The sequence below is a fragment of the Hemitrygon akajei genome, chromosome 27, assembly GCF_048418815.1.
Source record: "Hemitrygon akajei chromosome 27, sHemAka1.3, whole genome shotgun sequence".
Lineage (NCBI taxonomy): Eukaryota > Metazoa > Chordata > Chondrichthyes > Myliobatiformes > Dasyatidae > Hemitrygon > Hemitrygon akajei.
Genome location: NC_133150.1, coordinates 12,733,720 through 12,749,549, shown reverse-complemented (window position 1 = coordinate 12,749,549; position 15,830 = coordinate 12,733,720). Strand labels below are relative to the sequence as shown.

At 42.0% G+C, this 15,830-nt stretch overlaps 1 long non-coding RNA gene across 1 annotated transcript in view; it reads left to right on the top strand.

Moving 5' to 3' along the window:
• Positions 1 to 15,526, top strand: part of LOC140717130 (uncharacterized) — a 38,082-nt gene extending 22,556 nt beyond the window's left edge. Inside the window, exon 4 of the long non-coding RNA XR_012096455.1 lies at positions 15,293 to 15,526. This is a non-coding gene — a long non-coding RNA (uncharacterized lncRNA). The remainder of the gene's footprint in view (positions 1 to 15,292) is intronic.
• The last annotated feature ends 304 nt before the right edge of the window (positions 15,527 to 15,830 follow it).

The window sequence follows — 15,830 nt, the reverse complement described above, 5'->3', positions numbered from 1 at the left end:
AGACTTTTTCTGAGCTCCGTGACTAGGTTTAGGACCACGGGCATCCCCATCTTGGACACACTCAAACGGGGCATTGGCCTCTTCCAGGCTTTCAATACCCATACCCTTTTCAAATTCTAAATTCCCCTGATCCTCCCAGTTACTCTCTGGGCAACTCACTTCCGGAGTAAACTCAACCCTGCGGGCTGAAACAACCCAATCTGCCAACCCAGCAGACTTCTTCAAGGTAATGGCATCCTTTTCATCGAGGACTGCCCTCATTTTATTATCGGGAACACCTTTAGACTCATCCATGTCCAACCCTGGACCTTTTAACAGCTTTATCTGTTTTTCATCTTTATTTCCTACCTCTAGGACCTTTTTCTTCGCTAAGGGAGGATCTACCTTCTCTCCTTTACCCCCTTTTACGTTACTATTCCTCGTTTTACCACCCTCGAAACCCTCGTGGCACAGGGTCGGTAAAGACGTCTGGGCCAATTTTAAACTGCTCGCTTTCTCAGCTGCCGCTCTCGACAGGCTGCGAGTGTCCGCGCATGCGGGACAGCTCGGGGACTCTATGGGCGGGGCCTCAACTCTCACGGGCTGGGTTGTCAGCTTCACGGCTGCTCCCATCTTCCCACCCGCTAGGTCGTTACCCAGAAGGACGTCTACGCCTTCTCCCGGCAACTCCGGCAGGACCCCCAGTTCCACTGGTCCCGACACCAACTCAGAATCTAGAAGGACCCTATGCAAAGGCACTACCTCGGTCCGGTTTCCTATGCCTCTCAGGGTTACCTCGCCCGTCGGAGGTCCGAATGGTAATACGTTACGGCTAATTAATGATAGCTCCGCCCCCGTGTCTCTCCAAATCTGTACGGGGATTGGCGGGTCCCCCTTCCTCACAGACACGGTTCCGGGTGACAGATAAATCTCCGACCCCTCGCGCTCTCTGCTCCCCTGGGACCCTCTTGCCGATTTTCTGATTACCACTGCACGCCCGATAGGGATCGCTGCTCTCTCTCTCTCTCTCTGGCTCCTTTCTCAGAGCAAAGCATTTAGATGCAATATGACCCACCTTTCCACAATTAAAACAGGTCAAGCCAGGACCTCTCCTGCCGTCTTGCCTCTCCTCCTCAATTTTACCACTAGCTCCCAGCGGGATCTCCGCCTCAGCCGGCGGGCTTTCCCTACAATTCCGACGGTCTCTCGGGTAACTTTTTGGCGAGGAAAACTTTGTCTTGTGGGTATCTGCGAACCTAGCAATTTCTGAGATGGACTGATTCGTCCTCTCATTTAAATACATCCGGATCTCTTCCGGAACACAACCTTTAAATTCCTCAATCAAAAATAACTCCCTGAGACGCCCATAGTTCTTGGCCACCTTTTCCGCCATGCACCAACGGTCCAAGAGCACACCCTTCTCATGGGCTAGCTCGGTATATGTTTGATTCCACCCTTTCCTTAAATTTCGGAACCTTTGTCTATACGCCTCAGGTACTAACTCATAACCTCGGAGAATGGCCTCCTTTACTTGGTCAAAATTCCCTTCCCCTTCCGGGGGCAACGCTGCATATGCCCGCTGTGCTTTCCCTCGTAACACACTTTGTAACAACGCCACCCACTGCTCTCTGGGCCACTTCTGATTCACTGCCACCTTTTCAAAAAGCAAGAAATAACTATCAACATCCGTCTCCTCGAACGGGGGGACCAACCTCAACGCCCGACTAACATCAAACCCCTCCTCTCTCTCTACCCCTTGAGCTCTTTGCTCTTGCCTTCGCCTGTCCAGCTCCAATTCATGGCTCCTTTGTTTCTCTTTCTCTTCTGCTTCCAGCTGCTTTAGCTGGAGCTCATGACCCCGTTTCTCAGCCCGTTCCTTTTCCTTCTCAGCTGCTTCTAGGTGCTTTACTTTAAGTTCATGTTCCAACCTTAATTTCTCCAACTCTAACTGATCTGTCCCACTCGCTAATCTCTTTTCGGGGATATTTTCCAAATCCTCAGCTGCAAACACCTTCTTCCCAATGTAATACAGATTTATGACCCTTCGCACTTCCTGCTTTTTCATTGATGACCTCACCTCTGTGAGGTCTAACTCCTTTGCCAGATTTACCAAGTCTAATTTGGTAGCCGCCCCTAGCGCCTCTACAGTCGGGTTTCTCATAAATTCATTCACATCCATCTTTGCTGGTTTCCTGTCTGGCTACCTGCGTAACCAGATTTAAGTTTGGACTTACAGCCCGATTCACTGACCCTCCCCTTTGGTTTCAAATCCCGGGACGAGGCCCCACTTGTTACGTTCCCAGTAACCGGGTGACTTACCAGCAAAGATAGAGAGGTCCGCTGAAGCCTGATGATACTATTTTTAAACGTTTTTATTTATAAAGGGGCACAAACGTATGGTTAATACAAAACATTCAGATCATATACATTGTCAAAACTCAATCTAAAGCACAGGTATAGTAATAATCAATCAAAAATAAGCTCTATCGTTGTCTAGGGGATACTGAGTCCAATGGAATATAAGAGTCACTCAAAGTCTGCAGGCTTCCCTGTTTCGGGAACCGCTGGCATTTCACGTGTTGGAGAGAGAGAGAGAAGGAACACTTGCCCGTCGTCTTTGCGAAGCAAATCCCTGTTGTTAGTTAAAACGGTTTTTCCTTTGGTTCTAGCCACAGACTCCCGATCCGGAATCTAACGCACGTGGCTTCCTTCAGAATGGCTTCCCGCTCCGACGGGAAGTGCTATCGTGTCTTCTTCGTGTGTCTCCTTGGTGCGTCTGAGGCTCCGCCTCGGCAGCCCACCTTTTATCTGGACTGGCAGGGTTGTAGATGTCAATCATGGTGGGGGTGAGGCAATCTTTCCCCCATCACCCAGCCCACGTTGCCCTGAGGGTTTGCACGTAGTCCAGTCCCTTATTCCACAAAGGTGTCTCCCAAGACAATGGCTATGTCCATGGCTTTTGTCTGACTGAGAGGCCAGCCCACATTCCAAACTATAAGGCTGCTCTCTCTCTCTCTCACGACTCTCACAAAGGTGGGGGCTGGGGTCATAACAATATCATATAATCATATATATCACAAAATCTCCACAAAGTATTTATCTGGGGTATCCACTTATAGAAAAGAGTGGAAAGAAAAAACAAGCAAAAGGAAAGAACTATGTACAACTAGGGAGTGATCTTTTTTTTTTTACAACAGATTCATTGATTAGTGAGAATAAAATCAGGCCCATGAGGCATTATGTAGTTAAACCATTTTTCCCAGTATGAATCAAATTGTTCCAGCTTATGATTAACAGATGCTGTTATCTTCTCTATTTTGTAAATGTCCATTGTAATTTCCATCCATGTATTTAAAGTTGGGCTCTCCTGTGATAACCATTTCCTAGTAAGAGTCTTTTTAACAGCCACCAACAGTATATTCATTAAATATTTATCTCTTTTCAACCATTCTTGAGGTATATATCCAAAATATATGGCCTTACTCTCCAAGGGTATTGCACATTTAAAGATGTCTTGTAGGGCATTGTGTATCCCCTCCAATAGTTTTTGATAACAGGGCAGTCCCAAAAAATATGATAATGATTTGCATTTTGATTTCCACAATTTCTCCAGCAAACAGGGAGGTTACTATCATAATGGGATTTCTGAGAGGGTGTAATAAAATATCTTATCAAGTTTTTCCATCCAAACTCCCTCCATTTCCATTGTTGTCTCCATATTGTTATATGGTACACTTCCATTGATATCTCCATATTGTTGTCCATTCTTCCTCAGATATAATTATCCCTCCTTCCTTCTCCCATTTTGTTTTAATGTATGAAGTCGAATGTGTTTTAAGATTTGACAACCCCTTATACATGCTTGAAATGATTCTACTACCATTATCTGAATTATATGCTTTTCTGAAGAGCTCTATCAAGCTCATATTTGCCTTGGTTACATTTTTAAGCGTCTTAATAACATATTGTCGCAACTGTAAATATCGATGATAATCTTGTTTTTCTAATAAGTGTTTCTCTTTAAGCATTTCAAAACTGAACAGTGTTCCTTCTTTCATTTCGTTGCAAAGAACTGTTATTCCTTTAGTTGTCCAGTCCTTAAATGTAGCATCCAATTTATTTGGTATAAAATCAGAGTCATATGCACCCCATTTAAGAATTGCAATATCTCCCTCTAGATTATATTCTTTTATAGTAGTTTTCCATATTTTAAGAGTCAATTTCACCCATGGGTTATCAATAGTATTTATGTACCTTTGTATGGGGGTGGGAAGTACCCGCTTCTCAATGTTTTTCCATTGAGCGTCATATGATGGGTTGCACCAACATATGAACTCTAGGCCTTTTACCCTGCCAAATATACCTTGAGAGGATCTTGTTCCATTCATTGAATTGATTTTGATTAATCTCTATTGGTAGGGTCTGAAAGAGATATAACAGTCTGGGCAGTATATTCATTTTAATAGACTCAATCCTTGAACTGAGACTGAAAAATGGAATCAGGTTCCATCTTGCCATATCTTCCTTAATTTTTTTATATAAAGGCTGATAATTACATTCTGATAATTTTGCCAAATCTTTTGGCATAATGATGCCCAAATATTTGAAAGACTCTGTGCCATGCCGAGGGGTATTGACTTTCAATTTCTCTTGGTGGGTTATAGTAATATGAAAGTAATTGGGTTTTATCTATGTTGATCTTGTATCCTGATAATTGACCATATTGTTCAAAGGATTGCATCAATTTAGGTAAAGAGTATGTTGGTTGCCCTAGATAGATCAAAATGTCATCCGCATAACAAGCCCATTTATGCTCTGTCCCTTTAATAGTAATTCCCCTGATATCTTCATTTTGTCTGATGTATTGAGCTAATGGTTCCAGATATAACGCGAAGAGTAGTGGTGACCATGCACAACCCTGTCTCGTGCCCCTTTCTAGGGTAAGACTATTTTATAAATATCCATTGATTTTAATCCTAGCAGTAGGCTTGTCATATAGTGTCTGTATAGTTTTAATAATTGTGTCTTGGAAACCAAATCTATGTAAAGCTCTGTAAAGAAAATTCCAATTAACCGAATCAAATGCTTTTTCAGCATCCACGCTTATCATTATTGGTTTGATTTAATTTTTTTGTATATGATCCATAATGCGAAGTGTCCTTCGTATATTGTCTTGAGTCTGGCATTGTCGTATAAAACCTGTCTGATCATTACGTATCAGTATGGGTAGAAACTCCTGTAATCGTTTGGCCATGATGGAGGTAAATAACCTATAATCTACATTAAGAACGGATATTGGTCTAAATGACCCGCATTCCTTTTTATCCTTGCCGCCTTTCGGTATAGCTGAGATTATCGCTTCCTTCCAACTGGGTGGCATTTGTGCCTTTTTTAGAGCCCAGTTCAGTGTGGGGAGTAAAACAGGAATTAACTCATTTTTAAATTCTTTGTACCACTCTGCCGTATACTCATCTGATCCTGGTGACTTGCTTAATTTAAGCCTACTAATTGCAGCTTTTAATTCAACTTCAGTTATGTCAGCAGTCATCCTTCTATTTTGTTCTTCGCTTAAAGTGGGTAACTCTAGAGAATTCAAGAAGATGTCAATTTGGGTTATGCTTCCCCCGGAACTTTGGAATATAGAGTTTTGTAAAACACTTCAAAAGCTTCTTGAGTTTCACTTAGCTTATTTTTTTATCATTTTTGTTCTTGGGTCCCTAATTCTATGAATTGTATTTTCTGCTATCTTTTTTTTTCGGTTTCCACGCCAGTATTTTCATAGATTTCGATCCACTTTCATAATGTCACTGTTTCAGAAACATTAAGTTTTTCCTGATTTCTTGTGTAGCCAAATTATTTATTCCATTCCTAATTCTTTTAATTTCCCCTAATGTATCCTGTGCCAAATTCAATTTGTGTTTTTTCTCTAGTTCCTTCAGCCTATTTTGTAATTCCTCTAATGTTTTATTCCTTATTTTTTTCTTATATGAAGATATCGCTATAATTTTCCCTCTTAAGACCGCCTTCAGAGTATCCCATAAAATGTGAGGTCAAACCTCTCCATTATCATTAAATTCTAAGTAGAGACCAATTTCTTTTTTAATTTGTTCCTTAAAGTACGGATCATTGAGTAGACTTGAATTTAATTTCCAAATAGTATTCTTTGGTTGTAGGTCAAAATCAACAGATAAATATATAGGTGCATGGTCACTTACATCTATTGTCCCAATTCCACAGGTGTTTATTTTGCCTTTGTCTTTTCCAAATGTTATGAAATAGTCTATTGTATATACAGAACGTGGAGCAAAATAATAAGTGTAATCCCTTCTGTCAGGGAAAAGGTCCCTCCATATATCAATTAAACCAACATCCTCAAAAAGTGTATTAACTTTATGTAAAGATTTTGTTTCATAGGTTTTTCTATTGGAAGAGTCTAAGTTTGGTTGTAATTGTAAATTTAAGTCTCCCCCACATATCAGGAGACCTTCTGTTTCCGTTACCATAATATCAGTAATTTTCTGAAAGAAACCAATATCACTTCCCGGGGGTGCGTATATATTTAATAGAGTAACTGAATTGCCATCTATATTCCCCCTTACCAGAATATATCTGCCTTCTTTATCTCCCAATTTGAATATTTTTTCAAAACTTAGCTTACTTGAGATAAGAATAGCAACTCCTCTCCTATGTCCTGATTTATATGAGGAGAAAAACAGATTAGTGAAGCCCATTCTCTTTAGTTTTTTATGCTAATTATCACTTAAATGAGTTTCCTGTAAATATACTACATGGGCTTGTTCTTTCTTCATTTTGGATACAATTCTCTTACGTTTGATTGGATTTAATAGCCCATTTATATTAAAAGAAATGAATTTTACCTTGTCCTTAGCCATCTGTATTTATCTGTCAATGTATCATTGAAATTAGAATAAAACTTAATCCATCTACTCCCTGAACAAATAAGAACCAGGAAATTCAAATAATAACAAAAATGGCAATGAACGTGTGATTCCAAGGCTGAGGTCTCTAGTAAATGACCCTGCGTTAAGCTAGAGGAAATATCTAGCTGTGGGGGATAACCCCTCCTACTTGTGAGTTGAGGGCCCCCATTGCAGTATTCATAAAAGTCAGTGAACAAATCCATTACACAGAAAAGATTTCCCTGTGTACTCCTATATATACATATATATGCGCGCGCGCGCACACACACACACACATATACACATACATATATATACACACACACACACATATATACATACACACACACAATTCACACATACATGCACACATATGTACATATTCTCATTTTGGTGGGTAAAAAGGAGTAAGTGAGCGAATAAAGAATAACTAAGTAATATAAGATCCACATTATAATAAGTATTTCTCGAGATAGATACATCACTGTGTACTTTTGCTTCTGTTTAGCTTCTCAACATTTTTAAAGTTGGCCAAACCTTATGGCTCTACTGAAAGGGATGAGGACTGTGTTTGGGAAACTCCTGGTCTCTTCCTGATATGTTTCTCTCGGCCTCCTCCCGTCTCCTGCCTTCTCGTTTCTCGCACTATTTCCCATGCCGAGCAGGACAATTCCTCAGCCAGGCTTTCCTTCGTTTTGGTCATGCTCACGGGCAACCCTCTGGCCTTCATGTCTGTAGTCACCTCTTTCACTGTCTGGTACAATTGCGTCCCGTTGTCATAAAGCACTTGCAGTTTAGCAGGGTACGGAGTTTGAAATCTAATCTTATTTTGCTTTAATACTCGCTTTACTTCGGAGTATTCTTTGCGTTTCTGGAGCACCGCGGAGGGGTGGGGGGGGTAATCTTGGTCGAAATATATTAATTTATCCTCTAAAAACACTCTCTTCTTACCCAAGGCCCTTCGTAGAATCTCCGCTTTGGTGCTGTACCAAAGGAATTTAATTATTATTGAGCGTGGCTTTGTATCCTGAGTATGTTTTGGGACTAACGCGCGGTGGGCTCTTTCGACTTCCAACTTCATAGCCGGGGGAAGATCCAGCGCGTCCCGCAGTAACTTTCCGACAGACTCCGTTATAGATGAGCCCTCTGCTCCTTCGGGAACGTTGCAGATTCTGATATTTTTCTGCCGTGATCTTCCCTCCAGGTCAATCAGTTTACCTTCTTGGTGATGTATTATTTTTATTGTCTTGCTCAGTATCCGTTCCACATTTTGAACGCGATCTTCCACCTTCTCAATGCGAGTCTCTGCCACCGCTGTTTTTTGATTAACGTTGGCGAGCTCTGCCTTAATATCACGGAGCTGCTGCTTTTTATCTGGCTGGACCTCCATTATTTCTTTCAGGATTTCAAATACATTTGCTGCTTCGACTGAATGAGGCCCAGCAGCCGCCTCGCTAGCACGCGGTCGGGTAGGAGAGCCACTCGCTGCACACCTCTCGGACGCAGGCTCCACAGTGTCACTTTTTTTATTTCCATTTCTTCTCCCCATTCTTGCCCCTCTTTTCAGTTCAAATATCTTTCAAAAAATATTATATTTGACGGGTTAATGGGGTTAATACGCATTTTTCCAGAGGAGCTAGTGACTTAAGCTGCCATTCTCGATGATGACATCACCGGAAACCCCGCCATCCCACTTTCACTTTGTCTCCTCTTCTAGCTGCCTATCACCTCTCTCATGATTCTGCCTTCTTCTACACAATGCTTTCCCCTTAGATTCCTTCTTCACCTCTGCTGCCTATCTCCTCCCTGTTTCCCTTCCCACACCCCTTGATCTTTCCTCTGATTGGTTTTCCACCCTCCCCCTACCTTCTTTATGGGGCACCCTGCCCCCTCCTTCTTCAGTCCTGACGAAGGGTCTCGGCCCGAAACGTTGACTGCTCATTTCAACAGATGCTGCAGCTGCCCGATCTGCTGAGTTCATCCAGCTTGTTTATACGTGAGGTTTTGAATATCTTGTTCATAACAGCATGATGTTTACAGTGTTTTGATTGCAGATGAAGAGATTGAATAAAAACAATTCAACTAGGTAAGTGGTGGGAAATCCCATAAAAAATCAATTTGGCTTTCTCTCAGAGTTTTGGAAAATTATCGTGAATATCACTGGTATCCAGAAATGTTGCTTGCTGCACTTGAATTTTGCTTGATTTGTTATCTCACTGTGCAGCTTAATAAGATATTCTTGCAATGTGATGTCAATGTCATTCCCATCTCACAATATCTCCCAATGTTCTTCCAACATTATGGCAATCAGGTACTGATGGTGGACACAGTGTATGCAGAAACATCAGGAACAGCATTTTTTGTATGAACAATGAATTCTCTGTATCTTCCTATCATAGAAAAAGCATTACCAGATACACAAGGCATTATATTTTGCAGTGGATTTTTTTTTTTTGAAGAAATAGCTCTTGATTTCAAATATAGTTTCACATTTGGTATCTGCCTTAAGCTTTCAGGCAAAAAGTCGTTTTCTCACTGGTGTAATCTCATGTGAAAAGTATCAGTATTGAATACACATACAAAAATAAATTCAGCTTTTTAGTATTTCTTAGATGTGTGTCAAATATTTTTTTTAAATGCTACAATATATTGAAATTCTATGGTGTTACCACCTTTTAATGAAGTCCTTGATGCCAAGGAAACTAGTGCCCATTATGAAGTTTATGACCCTACGTCGCTTTTTCTAATCTGTGCAATTGCACCTGCATATATGAAGTTTATGCAACCAGTCAAAATGCCTGGTATATACTACATTGAGTGGAGTCCCATGTAAGATCGTAATGAGGTAGATTGTGAAGTGACAACTCTTTTTTTATTGTACTGCAGGAAGTTGGTTTCCGTGATGTGCTGAGCTGTTTCCACAACACGCTTCAATTTCTTGTATTCACATGCTGAATCACAATGTGGTAGATTGTGAAGAATACTATGGAGCTCTTCAACAGTCCATTAACTGCAGGATGGAAGCTGTACCTGACAAGTCCGTTCCCCTCTATGCTGAAGATGATGATGTCTTATTACTTTGTCTCTGGAATATCGTTTGAAGCTCGGAACATATTCCCTTGAAATAGGCAGCAGTTCTGTATCTGACCGAAGTAACTCCACATACTCACGGCGCTGATGGTCCTCGGAGTGTCGCCATGCGTGGCTGCCATCTTCTTTGGCTGGTTAACCTGCTGGAAGTTCAGTAGGAAGGGCCAGAAGTAGGAAGCTGGACCAGAAATTGAGTGGTTGAGTGGGAGAATGGAATCTGTGGCCAACAGGCCTGTAAGTGAGCAACAGATCTCTGTGGGGTGAGGTCGGCTGGGGAGTGGAAGCGACCGAGGAGAAGAGAGGACAGCTGAGTTGATTCTGAAAGCAAGAAGATTCAGGCAGGCAGAAGAGTGGATGGGAGCGACACAGAGGCAATGGGGGGCTTCCAGAGTTAGAAAACTGGTGTCTGAAGGTAAGATAGTTAAATCAAATTGAAAAGATGAGTTGTTGTATTTCAACAAAATCAGATGGCTGGAATCCTAATTCTTATGGAGTAGATGAAGGTAAAAAGGGGTTAGATAAATAGATCTGTATGTTTACTTGAGAGAGTTTGAGAAATTAAGTGTATTGGCAGAAATGTATATCTTTGTGGTCTTCTGCTGCTGTAACCCATTCACTGGCCAGCTGGTGGCGCAATGGCATCAACACCGGACTCCAGAGCGAAGGCTCCCAAGTTCGAATCCAAGTCTGGCCATCCATGAGCACACTTTCCATCCGTGCCGGGTTGAGCGTCAAGCCTCGTAAAAAATATAATGGTCGAGTCAGGAACGTTCATATTGTGACTTGGTTAACCTGAAAGAAGACCAATCCTGACATGACGTGCCAGACAAGAATGTCCAAGAGTGTCTGGTGTGACACGCTCAAAAAAACCCATACAATTCAAAGTGTGACATTTTGTGCATTCAGACATGCTTTTCTGTACACCACTCTTATAACGCATGATTATCTGAGTTACTACCATGATCCTGTCAGCTTGAACTAATCTGGCCATTCTCCTCTGACCTCTCTTGTTCACATGTCATTTTTGCCCACAGAACTGCCGCTCACTGGATGTCTTTATTCTTTATCCCATTGTTTTCTGTAAACTCTAGAGACTGGTGAGTGTGAAAATCCCAAAACAATATCAGTTTCTGAAATACTCAAATCACCCCATCAGGCATCAAGAGTCGTTCCACGGTCAAAGTAACTGAGATCACATTTCTTCCTCCATTCTGATGTCTGGTCTGAATAACAACTGAACCTCTTTACCACATCTGCATGCTTTCATTAATTGAGTTGCTGTCACGTGATTAGCCAATAAGATTGTTGTATTAACGAACAGGTGTATGGGTGTACCTAATAAAGTGGTCATTGAGTGTACTTTAAGACTATTTGCAATTCTGTAAAGTTTAAGCAGTATTAATAAGTAGAAAAGACTGTGACTCAAAAATGAATGCGGATTCTGTTCCTCGTTAGTGCTGAATTCATCTTTCTGTATGCTATCTCTTTCTTGGCCACTACCTCTCTTTTTACCTCTCCATGAAATAATCTAGGCTGTCCTTCCTGATGAGGGGAGTCACTCTGTTTGGCAGGTAAGAATTGTGGCTGTGAAACAATCTCAGGTTCTGGGGCCTCCTCCGTGGTGGTTGTAGAAGTGCAGGAAGTGGGTCTGACAGTTCCTTGTGTTGTTGAATTCACCTTCCTGTTTGCCATCTCTTTCTTGACCACCTCGTCTTTTTACCTCTCTGTGAAGTAATCTAGGCTGTCCTTTTGAAGATTAGCTTTATTTATCACGTGTACATTGAAACAGTCAGTGAACTGCCTGATTTTGTGTCAATGTCCAACACAGTCCACGGATGTGGTTAGCAGGGGGAGCGGGGTGCAGAAGGCAGCCCGCAGTTGTTGCCACAGTACTCGGACCAACAAAACATGCCTACCATTCACTAACCTGAACCCGGACGTTATTAGAATGAGGGAGAAAACCATAGCACCCAGAAGCAACTATTCCAGTCATACAAAATTCTTCCAGACGTTGGTGAGAATCAAACCCTAATTGTGATCTTTGGCACTGCAAAATGGCAATAGTGATACCCTAGCTGGTAACTTGTAGAGGAGTTCTGAACTCTTGCTTGATTGAAACAGGTCTTGTTCAACTGGGCTTATGGAATGACTCAATGAGGAGGTACCAGTTTAATTGTTTAACTGCCCCTTGTCACTGGTACAGCACTGTAGAGTGACAGTGCAACACTCTCACAGTGCTAGCGATGACCAATCAAGGTTCAATTCCGCTGCTATAAGGAGTTTTTACATTCTCTCCATGACCACATGGATTTCCTCCGTGTGCTGAGATTTCCTTCCACCTTTCAAAGATGTACGGGTTAAGTTTAGCAAGTTGTAGGTGTGCTTTGTTGGCACTGGAGGTGTGGTGATACTTGCAGACTGCCCAGTACCACCTCGCACAGTGTTGGTCATTGATGCATTTCATTTTATGTTTCAATGTTCCTGTGAGAAATAAAACTAATGTTTTTGATAAAGCTAAGCTTGCACTATCTCATCTCGTACCCACTGATATCACTGAAGGAAAGATGCTTGGGTGTGACTATGTACAGACAGTTTCTGTCAGAAACACCAGGATGCAATTGCTTGCTTACGGGAATGGTGACAGAGTAAACAGTACACTTGGCAGAAATTCCACAAAAAAATTGAGTGATGAGCACAAAATAGCAGAGTGCAATCAAGAATCCTGAATCACAGTGAAGACAGATGTAAATATAAGCTGTATCTCTGCATCTTGCATCTTGGTCAGGCTACGGTTTTATTCCTCAGTACGTGAAATGCGTCATTTGTGTCGATAATAAACAGTGTGAGCATTGTGCTGGTACAGCCCGCCAGAGACGCCATGCTTCCAGCACCGATGTAGGCGCACAATCTACTAACTGTGACCTGCATGAATTTGAAATGTGAAGAAACTCACAGAGTCACGGGGAGACCTCCTTACAGACAGCGGTGGGAATTAAACCTCGACTGGTGAGTGCTGGCACTGTTAAGCTTTGCACTAACTGACAGCTAATGAACAAGATGGAGAGTGCAGTTAATTAAAGCATCTGTGAGACCATGATGTGTCACAGAGCCCTACAGCAGGGAAAAAGGCCCTTTGGTTTACTATCTCAATGCAGACCCATCTATAGTGGCCCCAGTTATCTGCATTTGATATGTAGCTTTCTACAACTTAGATATTCAATGGACCCAAAGATATTTTAGGGTGACACTTATTCTGGTTCCAAGAGCAGCAGTGTAATTCATGTGAGATTCCAACAGCACAAACTTGGACTTAGGTATTTACTGCATGAGGGCTACCTGCCGAAGAGGGAATGTCTGGTGTGCCAAAGGACGTTACTGATAATAGCTCCAATTGAAGTTGTATACTCAGACTGGATAATGGAATAGAGGTCATGTACTTAAGATGAGAAGTGGTAAATTCAGAAGAAATATATGGGACAGGTGTTTTTTTTCTCCCACACAGAGTGTTGCTGCCAGGGATAGTAGTAGAGGCAATTATAATGGAGATATTTGAAAAGGCTCAAAGATATGGACATTGTGTAGGTAGAAAGGATTACCGTAGATTCCGGATTTTAAGCCGCTACTTTTTTCCCACATTTTGAACTGCTTTGAACTTTGCGGCCTTTAATACGGAGCGGCTAATGCATGATTTTTTTTCATGCCGCCTCGTAAACATTTTGCCTCGTAACAGTAGACCAATAAAATTGATGAGTAGTTCACAGAGGTCCAATGAAATTGTACGATAAATCAAGCGCACTTTCACAATTAAATTATTGTAAATCAGTCATTTGTACTCACCCTCATCAACATGGAAAACACTCGAAGAAAAGCATTGTGCTGCCTTTATGGAAGTTATTTAGTTTATAATATTTTCGCTTAGTAATTCATTTTCTAGTTAAAGTTAGAAGAGTTTTAACTATATTTGTTTTCTGTACTACATCGCGGGATGCTATGACGTCACACCCGGTTTCGCCGCGTCTTGTGGGATACCAGTTTGCGATAAACGGAAAGGAGGGGGGGAGCGGCGGAGCCAAAACGCTGCTTTTAAGTTAAAGGCGATCAATAACTTTTCCTGGTAGGCTGCAGTATATATATTTTTTACCAGTCGTTAGGAGATATTGGAATGTTGTTCAGTAAAGAAGTATACGCAATGTATATTTAAAAGTAGCCGCGTTACGGGCACGGTTCGAAAAAAAGCATTTGCAATATGTATTTGTTTTTGTTACGATATGGATTTAATTAAAAGTTAAAAAATCCTCACGTGTAATATCTTTCTGTGTAAATATCTCATATTACAACGTGGGACACCTGCGGCCGAAAATCCGGTGCGGCCTTTACAAGTAAAAAATTGATTTTATTTCTAAAATTAGAGCCAGCGGCTTTTAATCAGGTGCGCTCTGTAGTCCGGAATCTACGGTAGGTTAGCAAGGAATTATTTACTATTTTAAGGTTGTTATAGCCAGGGGTGGTATGGGGACAAGATTCCATTATCTATTAAGTGCTCCCAGTGGCATGTGCCTCTGATAACCAAATTCAGCTACTGGTATTCTCGTGTGGTTTAGCTAACAAGCCCATCGAAACCATTTCTACTAATGGCAGAAGGGAAACGGAGGGTTACTGTCACCTTAAAATCAGTAACTTTGTGTAGATGAGGCTCGGCAACTGTGGTTGGCAGCTCATCTAAGAGAAGGAAAACTCTGATCTCAAAGGTCTGCTGCCTTGCCCACTCATGCAGAAGGCTTTGGGAGTAAACCCTGAGGGAAAAATCTAGAAATGGAATACCTAAGGCATTCCATACTGAGTTCAATGCTGACTGGCAACTTCTGTGATGCTTCTGGTATCAAACTGTATCGGTCTCTGGCTTTGGATTCATCAGATGTGTGGAGGGGGGGGAGCTTGCTTTCTATATGGCACTGCCCAGACTTGCATACCCAGACACCTAGGACACAACATCCATGGTCAACTCTGACTGACAGAGGCCCTCATCACCACCAATAGTGAAGGATTTGTGCTACAGAAACATAACTGGTCATTGTAAATTGTCCAGTGATTCGGCTAGAGTTCAGTAGGTGAGCTGTTGGGTGGTGCTGCTCATTGGGACAGAGGGACCGACTCTGTGCTATATTTCTAAATAAATAATAAGCAAATTGTGTTACTGTGAATTCCCAGGATCAGCAGAATCTCTTTATGAACCTGAATCTCCCATTCTGATCTCTGCTGTTGTTTCTCTCCACCCCTCCATCCCCATCCCTGAACCCCTGCAGAATGTGACAATATCCAGGAGTTGAAGCCAGGTCATCAGTCAGAGGTCATGCAGTGGTACGCCAAGGAGATGCCCACCAGCCGCTGCTTCACCATTGTCTTCAAAGGCAGGAAGGAAAACATGGACAGAGGCCTGCCACTGGATCTATGACTTCACCAAACTCAAGAAGAGAGACTGCAGCATCAACAGGAGAGTGCGACTGGACCAACATCATTTGCCAGGGTGGGGGGGGGGGGGGGGGGGAGAACACCACAGAGGGAGGATGCCACTTCACCCAATATCTTCACTGACAGCAGTCCCCAAGTCTGCTCCCACCCCGTGTGGAAGAGCAAAGGTAGTAGGCACATGGGAATAAACTCCCATCCAAGTGACATTCCTTACATAAGACAATAATGCGGTGGTTATCAATATTGTTGATACAATCAGTATGGATGTTTCAATAGTTTCAGATCACTAATATCTGTTGTGAGATTTGTTAACTTAGTGGCAGCAATACAATGCAATACATGATAAAAACTTGAATTACAGTAAATATATGT